Consider the following 11782-nt stretch of genomic DNA (forward strand, 5'->3'; position numbering starts at 1 on the left):
AGTCAGGTATCAGGCTAGAAAACGAGCTGGACAAAGAGCCCTTGGTGGCTTCAAATGTGATCTAGAGAAAACTGAATTTTCTAGGATGTACTGAAAGCCTAGGTGTGGAGCTCCATTCCAGAGTGACTATGGCTACCCCAGGTTGCCATGGTGAGAGGAAACAGTGGATCTTTCAGACCAGTAATGCTGGTTTTAAGTGATATTTTCTATTTAGCATAGAGAGAGCTTTGCTAAGTGTTCACACATAGATGGTGATTTTTAAGTGTGTGTGTGTGTGTGTGTGTGTGTGTGTGTGTGTGTGTGCGCATGAGCACATGAGCACAAGGCACACTTATATGGAGGTGAAAGGAAGGCCTTGCACGTTGGCCTCATCCTTTCCTTATCTGAGACAGGGTCTCTTGTTCACTGCTGCCTATGCCAGGCTAGCTGGTCCTCAGTTTCCCAGTGGTTCACCTATCTCCATATCCCCTCTCACTACAGTGGTGCTAGGATTGCAGACATGTGCTGTCCACCTGTCTCTACTTGAGTTCCGAGAATGCAAACTCAGATCCTCATGGTTCAGCCAGTGCTTTACCACCTGTGCTAACTCAGGAGAAAGCAAACGATGAAGACGGCGTTTCTTTCGAAGAAGATAACCAAAGTCTTGAGAACTCTGTCCTTACAGTGCTTAACCACTCTTTACTAAAATCCTTCATGGCCAAATCAAGCATCATCCCTTTCCAGACAGCTTCTTCTAGTCTCTCCTAGAAACCATAATTACTTCTTAATTCCCTTATAGCAATTCTTTGTTTCTATGCTGCCTTGTCGATAAGATTTGTGGGAAGCAAGCAGATTCAGATACCCCTTATCTTATCTGTAAACCACTGAATTCTACCAAAATTCCAATATTCTTAAGCACCGACATTTCTCAGATTGACTCTTAAATTTTGAAATTATACTTGCTCATTATTTATTTGTGTGCACCTGTGCCACAGAACAAATACGCAGGTGAGAAGACAGCCTGAAGACATGGATTCTTTCCTCCTCCCTGCATTCCCTGGTGGTCAGGCTTGGCAGCAATCTCCTTTACTTGCTGAACCACCCCCCCTCCCCCCCCCCCCTCCCCCCTCCCCTCCCCCCATCTCCAGACTGATTTCCAGATAAACATATAACAAAACCTAGTTAAGATGTATCTTGGAGCTGGGTGGTGGTGGCCCAAGCCTTTAGCACTCGGGAATCAGAGGCAGGCAGATCTCTGAGTTCAAGGCCAGCCTGGCCTACAGACTGAGTTCCAGAACAGCCATGATTACACAGAGAAACCCTGTCTGGAAAAAAAAAAGACAAGGTCTTGGTTTCCTATTTAGATTCTATGGTGTATGACTGTAGTTATTTATGGCCATGGTCCACTTCAATTGTAACTTCCATAAAGCCTATTGTAGGTATTTTAATCTTTTCTTATATCACAATATCCCTAGCACAATGCTCTACAATATGCTATTAAGGACTTTTTATAATACTGAATTGAATCTGCTTTTTGTAACTTGTTTACTAAACACATTAAAACTCACTGGGGTAAAAGCAGGAAGTGGCTTCATTTCTCCTCAACCACAGCTTCCTAATATCTTTGGACAATATCCCTTTACTGTGTCTTTGTGGATTCCCTGATTAAATATCTTCAAAGGCATTTTCATTGACAGGAAAACTCCCATTTTGATAGTTAAGATTCACACTCAGTTATTAAAAAATCCAGTGTAGTCACGTTTACATTTTCAACCTTTCAACATTTCAACATTTTCAATTAAAACTCCCTTGTGCTCTACGCTCTGGCCTAAAGCATGGATGGGGAACCCGCAAAGGGTTTGAAGGGCTTTAGTCTAATTTCCGTGACACTACAATTCATATGGAGGGATAAGAGGTAACTTGGGCACGTCATAAATGTTTGGTTACATTGATTTCATGAAAGCAGAAAATGAGATGAAGGTTTGGTTTAAACTCTTTGAATTGTCAAATTCTTCATTTGCTTATAATGTTTTGGCAATGGTGGAAAGTTTTCAGACTTTAATGAAGCAGGCATCAAATCCAAATATTATTGCAGCACAGAGCTGAAATATCCTTTGCAGGGAAAAGACTAATAAAAATTTGCTTTGCGTTCTGAATTTGGAATTAGCATCTGACAATCCCCTTGGAATTATAACTCTTGCATTGTTACACACTAAATAACTACACTTGTCTTGTTAATAAAATCATAGTAATTGAGTAGCATTTTCATTAAGATGGGAGTATGGTTCATTTTGAAGACAGATAAAAAAAGCAACCTGGAAATGTCATAGGAGTTCTGCTCTTCCGTTCAGGTGCTACTGGATCCATATTAATGGAGGTTGTTTTGAACAAACATAGCAGCAATCCACATGCTGTTGCCCCTTGGGGTCAGCACTCTGAGTCTCTGCTTTGGGGGTTTTCTGGTGTTCTTTAGGATCTGGACTGCCTCATTAGCTGGCAGAGTGGCTTCACATGTCTATGTTAGGGTCCCACATAGCGTTTTCCTGTAGGTGGAACTGCCTCAGATCTGACAGATCATGCAGTAGTAGAAATGGGCAGAGATTCAGTAAAGATGTTACCCCTCCACAGTAAAGAATTAGAGAAGCTTCACACTTCACACCAGGCAAATCAGATAGCAGCAGATCCTTCATGTTGTAAAAAGCCTGGCATAGAATCCAGAACCCAGGTTTGGAAATGGGTTCTCCCTCTCTTAAAAAAAAAAAAAAAAAAGAGCAGAATAAGGGTCCTTGTTCTGTCAAAAGGTCACCAGCAGTTGACATCTTGATAGACTGCATTCATGAAAACCATTTTTGGAGTATTCTCAAGCTTGGTATGCATCTTCTAGACACAGGGCATTGAAGGAAGGGATTCTGGTTGCTGAGGAAAACTGGAATATCTTGCTATGTTGCTGAGCTCTGTGCATCTGATCGTCAAGTGACCCCTGCTCTGAAAAGTAGAGAAAGTACCACTTTCAACTCAAAGTAAGAGTCCTTGTATTTGTTTGTACAGACCCTCTTCTTAGAATGGAGTGAGCCAGACTGAGAGGAAACTGGATACTGAGCAGTTGGTATTTCTATGAAGACCTAAATACTACTCCAGGTCTCCCACACCATGCTTATTTAGCTATTAGAGTATCTGCAGATGCTTGCTGATCAAGGCACTGAGCACAGCATTGATTAGAGGGGATATTTTATACAAGTGTAAGCTATTGTATTTACGTCTCAGAATCTCAAAAGTTTTAGCTGTTTCCTTACAAAATATTTACTAACATAATTTCTATTGTCTGACAAGGGTAGATGTACTGAATATTTATTCCAAGAAACACTCAGATTCTGACATTAATGTCCAGGTGCATGCTGGGTAGGTTCTCAGAGGAAGGGGAGAGAGAGAGGGAGAGAGAGAGAGAGACAGAGACTTGGCTGGGAGATGGGTTGGTCTATGACAGAGGGATCAGCTGCTCCCATGGGGGTTCCTATCTGGAAGACCCTTCAAAGGCATCCTGAGTCAAAGGCATCTTCCATCCTTTGTCCTACACTGATCTCTTCTCAGGATAGAGGCATAACTCTTGCTGAAGCAGTTCCTATCAGATGAAGCAGTGCCTAGAGAGAAACACAGCTGTAAGTTAAGGGCAGGCAATGACCTGTATGTCTACAGATGGGTTTTGAGTATCCACTTAAGGGGTACAAGGATTCTGATTTCCTCCTTTTCCATATATGTGCTTGTAGCTCAGAAAGGCTACAGGCCTGAACTTCAACAGGTCTTAAAAGAAACTCAGGCACAATGGTATGAAGTTCAGAGGCTGTTAGCTGGGGTCATTCACAAAAGTGAGAGATGTTCCTGAAGCCTTAAAACCAGCTGCACATGTGCTTTGCCATGGATCAGGGGTGCTGAGTGACACTAAAGGAAAGAGGTCTTAGGAGGGCCAGATGTCAGTGTGTTTGACAGGGCTTTCTAACCAATGAAGGGCCTGGGATCCACTGAGACCAAGAACATCTGAATTGGGAATATGTACTCTGAGTCTGGATAATTCTGGTTTGTGTTGAAAGTTTGGGGAGCACTGATTATCAAGCTTCTGTTCATCTTAGCCTTACCCACTCTGTAAATATAAGACAAGACCTGTCTAATTAACTTGCTAAGTACTCATGAAAAGCAAGATGCTATACTGGGACTGAACGACAGACTAGATTCTGTTTTAGGTGCATATGATGCAGGTGGGGTCAGAAATGCAAACCGAACATGAGGAAGAGAATTGGAGGATACTGTTTACAGGAGGATGGATTTGAGATCCGAGTTATAGCTCACCTCGTTCCTACCAGTGTGGTTTGGATAAGAACCATGGAAAGGTGGGAGATTAGCTTTCATTACTAGAAACACCTTCCATTCCCCTTGCATGTAAAGAAAGGATATTTCTAAAGGTCTTGGCTTCATGAAGATGTGGAAGCTTTTCAAGACCAAATTACATAGTTCAGAAACTTCCTTCCTGTACAACCAGGTACTGAGTGTCCAGTGTTCCATTCACTTGTCCTGTTGTACCATTTAAAGCCCAGATTCTTAAACCATGGTCCAGCCCCTACATGGTGGAGTGTGGAGAATCTTAGACACACACACACACACACACACACACACACACACACACACACACACACACACACACACCAGCCATGAACGGCGTCTGGCAGTGTCCTGTGCTGCACAGTATGACTTCGGTGCAGTCTCAGTGAACACTTTGCAATATGTGTGCTGCTACTCCAGATAGTGCACACACAGCCTAAAACACCTGGGCTCGCATCTGAGACTGCTGTATGTTATGACCTGTAGTTTTTAAACTGGAGGTACAAAACTTTCTGCTCTTCTAGAAGCAATGGTTTGCCTATGGAAAACACGACTTCTAAGAGGAATTTGGACTGGACAGCATTAGAGTGTTGATTTTTAAAGTTGATGCCTTTTTTAAAATGACTTGAACTTTATAAAAAAGTTATTCAATAAATTTGGATTTGGGATTAAGACAAAATTTCCAGCCATTTCTGTAATGGTCCTAAACACAGTTCTGTCATTTTGTGCTATGTATTTAGGTGAATCAGTGCTCTCAGCATTGATGATCATAAAATCAACCAATATGTTGATCAACTCTTAAAACTTCTGTAGATGTCCTACATACTACAATATCAAATATTCAGCCAAAATTTAGCTTTTTATACAAAATAAACTAGTATATATGTCTTATTAGTATACAACTTCCTTTCATCTTTAATAAACACCAAATTATATATATTTAAAATAATTGTAAAAATTGTCTTTATTGTTTATTATTAGTAGATGTTTTATTTTTCTAGTATTTTATAACACTATATGCCTAGGGTCACATGCAAATGTACTGGGTGGAGCCTGGAGATAGCTCAGTGATTGAGATGACTGTTCACACAGAACTCTCAAATTCAGTTCCCTGTGCCCATAGTGGAAGATAACAAGAGCTGTAACTATAGTTCAAGAGGATCCAATTCTGTCTTCTGGCCTCTGTGGGTACCTGCACACACATGGTTCACAAAAGCTCATACAGGCACACACGTAGGTATAAATTAAATAAAATTTTTTTTAAAAGTATAGAGTGAGAAATTATTGACAGTAGAAAAGTTAAAAAAAAAAACCCTTATATAGAGTGTGGACCCAACAGTGGCCTCCAATCTTGAGTGTGCATAGTCTTTCTATGTTCCTTCTGTCCTGTTCCCTTAGCAAGGACACAGGACTTATCATACCACTCAGGGAAGATTCACAATGGCTACTGAGGTCACGAGGGCTTCTAGAGCTGTTGGTCTCCCTTAGGAAAGAGAGTCTGAGGTTCAAGTACATATGAGGTGAGGGGGTTCAAGGGGAAGCAGAAGAGATACACATGCCATTGGTAAGTGTGTTAATGGAGCTTTGAACATCAAACTTCTTTGAGAGCTCTCTTGTCGTGCCCGCCTCGACCAGCAAGGAAGACGCGACACCGGGATCCTTCTCATCACAGTTTATTCAGACCTTTGATTAATTACATTGTGTCTCTCTCCCCGGGGCAAGCCTCTCCCAGCACCTAAGTAGGGCTGGGCAACCAACCCCAGGCAGCCACGTGGGCACTGTCCACAGGTTCACGCATATGCCAGCAGCACACGAATCCAGCCACAGCCAAATAAGGAGCTGTTTACCATAAAGAGTGTTTGCCATCGGGAAGGCAGAGGGTAGAAGCCAGAGCCATCTTTAGGGTGCGGCTACACGCGGCTCTCTACACTCTCTGGAGACACCTGTGTAGAGATGGTTAAATGAAGTCTTAGGTCACCCTCCCACCTCCATCCTAGGGGCAGGACAAGGTTGCTTTCTTCCTATCATTTTCTTAGTGCTGCTGGAGACATGGACCTCTGCCAGGTGGGTCACACAAAGAGGGCAGAGCACAGTCTGCTGCTCTCTCTAGCTACATTCTGTCCTTTGGGTCTAGGAGAACTGCTGTGTTTAGAATCTCAGCCTCCTGCATGTAGCTTCTGCTACCTACTTGCATCTCAAATCTGAATCATTCTCAGAAGCATGGCTCTGTCAGTTTCAAGCTCTCCTGCCACTAAGCACAGGAGCTCAAACCCCGTCCAAGGACTGGCAGGGAATGGAGATGGGATCAATGTCCTCAGCCCACAGCTAAAGTACATTTACAGACGCTTCAGTCTCCCTGGACACCATTATTTTGCCCTGTTCTTTGTTGCTCATAGCAATTGTATCTTGGAACATCTTTATTTCAGCAGATTCTCTTTGCCTGGATTTTGTACTGCTAAAGCGTCCACTGAGGCACTTTTCCATAAACCATATGGATGGCCTGATGAAAGGGGACCAGCAACTCCATATGCATCCAGTAGGAGAGAGGCTCCAATTCAAGGAACTGATTCTCTGGCTCTTGTTATCCTTATCATGATTTATGGTATCCTAGAGACAATACAGATCTCAAGGTACCTGTCCTTCCTCTCCCATAGCTGTGCAGGGAGGAATTCCTCTCTGAAGTCTAAGATCTTAGTGTAGACTGAGAAGGTGATGGTGGATTATATCTGGTGTCACTATGACAGGGAGCTGTGAGGATCATCTTTTTTTTAAGGGCCACAGATAAAAGGGTAAGAGTGCATGGAGAAAGGTTTGTGAACTTATGACTGAGTTGATTCTGGGAAAATTGTGAAAGTATTAATAATACTTATAAAGACTAACATTGTTACATACTTATTATGGTAAAGACGAAGTCTTCAACATGGATTAAACAAGGTAGTGGAGGCCAGTGAAGTCAGAGTCCACCCTAGGCTCCTACCTAATACAATGGAAATGTCACATGATACTTTTTACACTGGGTTGTTCAGAGAGAGAATAAGGATGTAGAAAAAGTTTGTACATGTTAAGTGTCCACAGCCCTCATGGGCCTGCTGCATTTTTAATCTGTCATTGATTGACTCTGATGAGTGAGGCCTCCAGATACAGAGGGAGGCTGTGCTCTTGTGTTCCTGGGAGAGTGTCTAGCAGAACCCTTACTGTTTGTCATACCTTGGCACACTCATTCTAAAGCTCTAGCTGAAGGTTTTCTATCTTCCCAGGAGCAGTGCTTCTTTTTGAAGATGAGTTTTTATTTTTAATTATGTGAATGTGTGTGCATCTGTGTGTGGGTGTCTGCCACAGTCCTAGTTAGAATTGCTCTTGCTGTGATGAAGCACCATGACCAAGAGTAACTCAGGAAGGAAAGGGTTTATTTGGCTTATGCTTCCACATCACTGTTCATCACTGGAGGAAGTCAGGACAGGAACTCAAGCAGGGCAAGAACCTGGAGGCAAGAGCTGATGTAGAGGCCATGGAGGGGTGCTGCTTACTGGCTTGCTCCTCATGGCTTGCTCAGCCTGCTTTCTTATAGAACCCAGGACCACCAGTCCAGGGATAACCCCACCCACAATGGACTGCCCCCCTCCATCAATCACTAATTAAGAAAATTTTCACTTATGATCCAGCTGATCCAGCTGGGGGCTCCACAGCCTTTGGTTCATAATTCATGTGCTTCCATTTGTTTGGCTATTTGTCCCTGTGCTTTTCCAATCTTGGTCTCAACAATTCACGCTCTTTTTCTTGACAGTTGGACTCCTAGAGCTCCACCTGGGGCCTGGCCAAGGATCTCTGCATCCACTTCCATCAGTTATTGGATGAGAGTTCCAGCACAAACGTTAGGGTGTTTGGCCATTGGATCACCAGACTAGGTCCGATCAGGCTTTCTCTCGACCATTGCCAGCAGTCTACAGAGGATGTATCATTGTAGATTTCTGGGGACCTCTCCAGCACTCTGCCTATTCCTGTTCTCATGTGGGCCCTCTGGATAAGTGAGACAATTGAATAGCTTGAACTGTTTGGGAGACACCCAGGCTGTGGGACTGGGACCTGTCCTTAGCGCATGAGCTGGCTGTTTGGAACTTTGGGCTTAGACAGGGACACTTTGTTCAGCCTGGAAGGAGGGGACTGGACCTGCCTGTACTGAATCCACCAGGTGTAAATGAATCCCCAGGAGAGTCTTGGCCCTGGGGGAGATGGGAATGGAGGGGAGTGGATGGGGGAAAGGTGGGGGTGGGGACGGGAGTGGGGAGGACAGGGGAACCCATGGCTGATGTGTAAAATTATAGCACAAATATAATAAAAAAATTAATAAAAAAATAGAAAATTCTCTGTAGGCTTGCCTACAGCCTTATCTATGGAAGCATTTTGTCAACTGAGGTCCCCTGCTGCCCCTTCTGATGATTCCAGCTTGTATCCAGTTGACATAAAACTAGCCAGCACAGCCAAACTCAGAAGAGGACATCAGATGTCCTGGACCTGGAGTTACAAGTTATACTATGAGCCACCTGATGGTACAGGGAACTGAAGCGAGGTCCTCTAAGAGGGCAGCATGGGCTCGACACTGCAGAGCCACCCCTCCAACCCCAGAGAGGTGGTTCTGTCTGCTGTCTCCCCACCCTCCCACCTCCACTGTTGTTCTTGGTTCTGTTGTCTCCTCAGTTTCCTCTACACACCTGTAGCCTTCTTTTTATTCCCTACAAGGTAGTTGTAGCAAAGCACAGGAGGGTTGTACTTGGGGTCAAAAGGCCAGTTATGCCTTTTCCTTACTAGATGTCCAGCTTATTAGGCTGTACTTTCTTCATTCACTAGATGGGATAGTTCGTGTAGCTACCTACCTGAACCTTCATTAACCTATGCAGTTGTTATGAGAGTAAGTATGATAATCTTTGTGAAGCTCTGTAATGGGTCTTTGTTTTGGGGTACCAGCTCCCAAATAATGACATGGAACTTCTTAGTAAGTATGAAAGCTTGGCTTTAGCTTAGGCTTGTTCCCACTAGCTCTTAAAACTTAAACTAACCCATTTATTTTGATCTACATTCTGCCATGTGGCTTGTTACCTTTTGTCTATACTGTAAGTTCAACTTCTCTTTGTCTGGCTGGTGAATTCCCAGCCTCTCAGATTCTTCTCCCAAGTTCCTCTCTCTCCCTGGAAGACCCACCTATCCTCTCCTGCCTAGCTATTGGTCATTCAGTTATTTATTAAACCAATCAGAAGGTGCCTTAGGCACAGACACATCTTCACAGTTTAAACAAGATTCTCCCACAACAAATCTCTGCATACACAAAGCATGCTGTACACATTAGTCATTTCATTACCTCTTGCTCTTATTCTTCTGTGTATTTTATTTTAAAAGGCATGCTTAAGGACTTGAAACAAACACACTAAGATAGGACAGAAAGTTCACCAGAAAGAAATGCTTAGGGTTTCAGTAGATCCAGCACACAGGAGGACTGAGCCCAACTAAGCCTCTTTCAGAAACTGGGTCAAGCTATGCACATTTATTTATGTAGCACTTCTTTATACATTTATTTATACTCAGGAGCCTCTGGTGTCCCTTATATTTTAAAATATTAATTTGGCTGGGTTCATAATCCCTCTTGTGAGGTGAGAGAGGTAAAGAAAGAAAGGAGGGAAGGTGAGTGAGAGGGAAGGAAAGGAGAGTCATGGTCAGCTGGGCACAAGCACAGGAGGAAGAGAAAGGAGGTGGCACATGAGCAGCTGTGACGGGTTTTCAGCCCGTAATTGGAAGTGCCCTGGCCTTCTATGAAAGCAGACAGAAGAAGTGTTGCCCAGGGCTGTTTGGTTTGTGAAATAGGTCTGATATCTAGAAACTAAAGAGTACCAGTCTTCATGTCTAGAATAAAACATACCTGGAGACCATATTTTATTTTAAATGATCATGAACTGGGCTGAAAGGGAGGCTGCAGTTCTCTTTAGCACCGCCTAAGGCAGTGCCTAAGTCTAGTGGCATCTCTGTTAATTACGTGTATGCACACTGTAAGAAATGCCTGACTCAAGCAAGATCTATGTTGGCTCATGATCTCAGAGGGATTGGTCTATTCTCATGAGTATGGCATGATGAAACAGCTCCATGTCAGGGAGGCAGGTGGGGATCCTCTTCATACATAGCTGGACCAGCAAGGAGAGAGTTAGACCAGAACCTTCAGGGTATGCCTGAATTTTCCCACTTCTCATGGCTGGCCACACACCCTGAAGGTTCCACAACCACTCAAAACATCATTGACAGCAGCTAGAGGTCAAGTAACTAAAAGGAGCTCATGGGAGCTATACCAGCTTTGAATAATAATAAAAGAGTCCTTCTGCAAGGATAAATAGGCCTGAGCAGTTCAACTTGACATGTGGCTGTGTGGAAAACTGCGATTGTGTAGCTGGGTAACTCATAGTGAATTAAAGAGAGTCTATTAGCTATTTTTTCATAGCGATGAAAAAATGTCTGACAAAAGTCACTCAGAGAAGGAAATGCTTGTTTTGGTTTACAGTGTAAGGGTCCTGTTCATCATGACAGAGAAGGCGTGGCAGTTGTCCATCATGGTAGAGAAGGCGTGGCAGCTGTCCATCATGGTAGAGAAGGCGTGGCAGCTGTCCATCATGGTAGAGAAGGCGTGGCAGCTGTCCATCATGGTAGAGAAGGCGTGGCAGCTGTCCATCATGGTAGAGAAGGCGTGGCAGCTGTCCATCATGGTAGAGAAGGCGTGGCAGCTGTCCATCATTGTAGAGAAGGCGTGGCAGCTGTCCAGAGTTTAAGGCAGCTGGTCATGGTGATTCTACATCCCGGAAGCAGAGAGGAATCCATACATGATGCTGAATTTGCTTTCTCTTTCCATTCAGTCTGAGCCCCTAGCTGGTGAGATGGTTCTACCCATTCAGGATGACTTATCTCTTTCCTTTCTGGAATCATCCTCATATACACACCCAGAGTCTGTGGTGATTCTAAATCCTGTCAAGTCGGCAGTGAAGTTGACCCATCACAGAGAGAAGCACAAGATGGGATTAGCATATCCCAGTGTGGTTTGGTTAGAGGCAATAAATCTGCCAGGCTAGACTCTGTTTTTCTGGACTTCTGAGACTTAAGTTTCCATCATTACAAAATCTCCTGTTGAGATGTGGCATGTAGTTCCCCTCCCCTTCAGGCTTCAGTAGACTCAAAAGTGGCTCATCTCTAGGGGAAGCTCACTAGCCCATGGCCATCCATTACTTCTTTGTGATGTTCACATATGGGTGAACATCACACGCGTTCACATGGGGGAGTGGCAGTTGGTGCTCAGGAGCTGGGTAACCAAATTCCTGATTCAAGGGTGAAGCACTCCTTGTCTCAGAATCTGATTTTCCCAGTGTGTGTTTCATGGGTACCACCCCAGAATCACCCCATCCTT

The sequence above is a fragment of the Onychomys torridus genome, chromosome 13 (assembly GCF_903995425.1).
Source record: "Onychomys torridus chromosome 13, mOncTor1.1, whole genome shotgun sequence".
Taxonomy (NCBI): domain Eukaryota; kingdom Metazoa; phylum Chordata; class Mammalia; order Rodentia; family Cricetidae; genus Onychomys; species Onychomys torridus.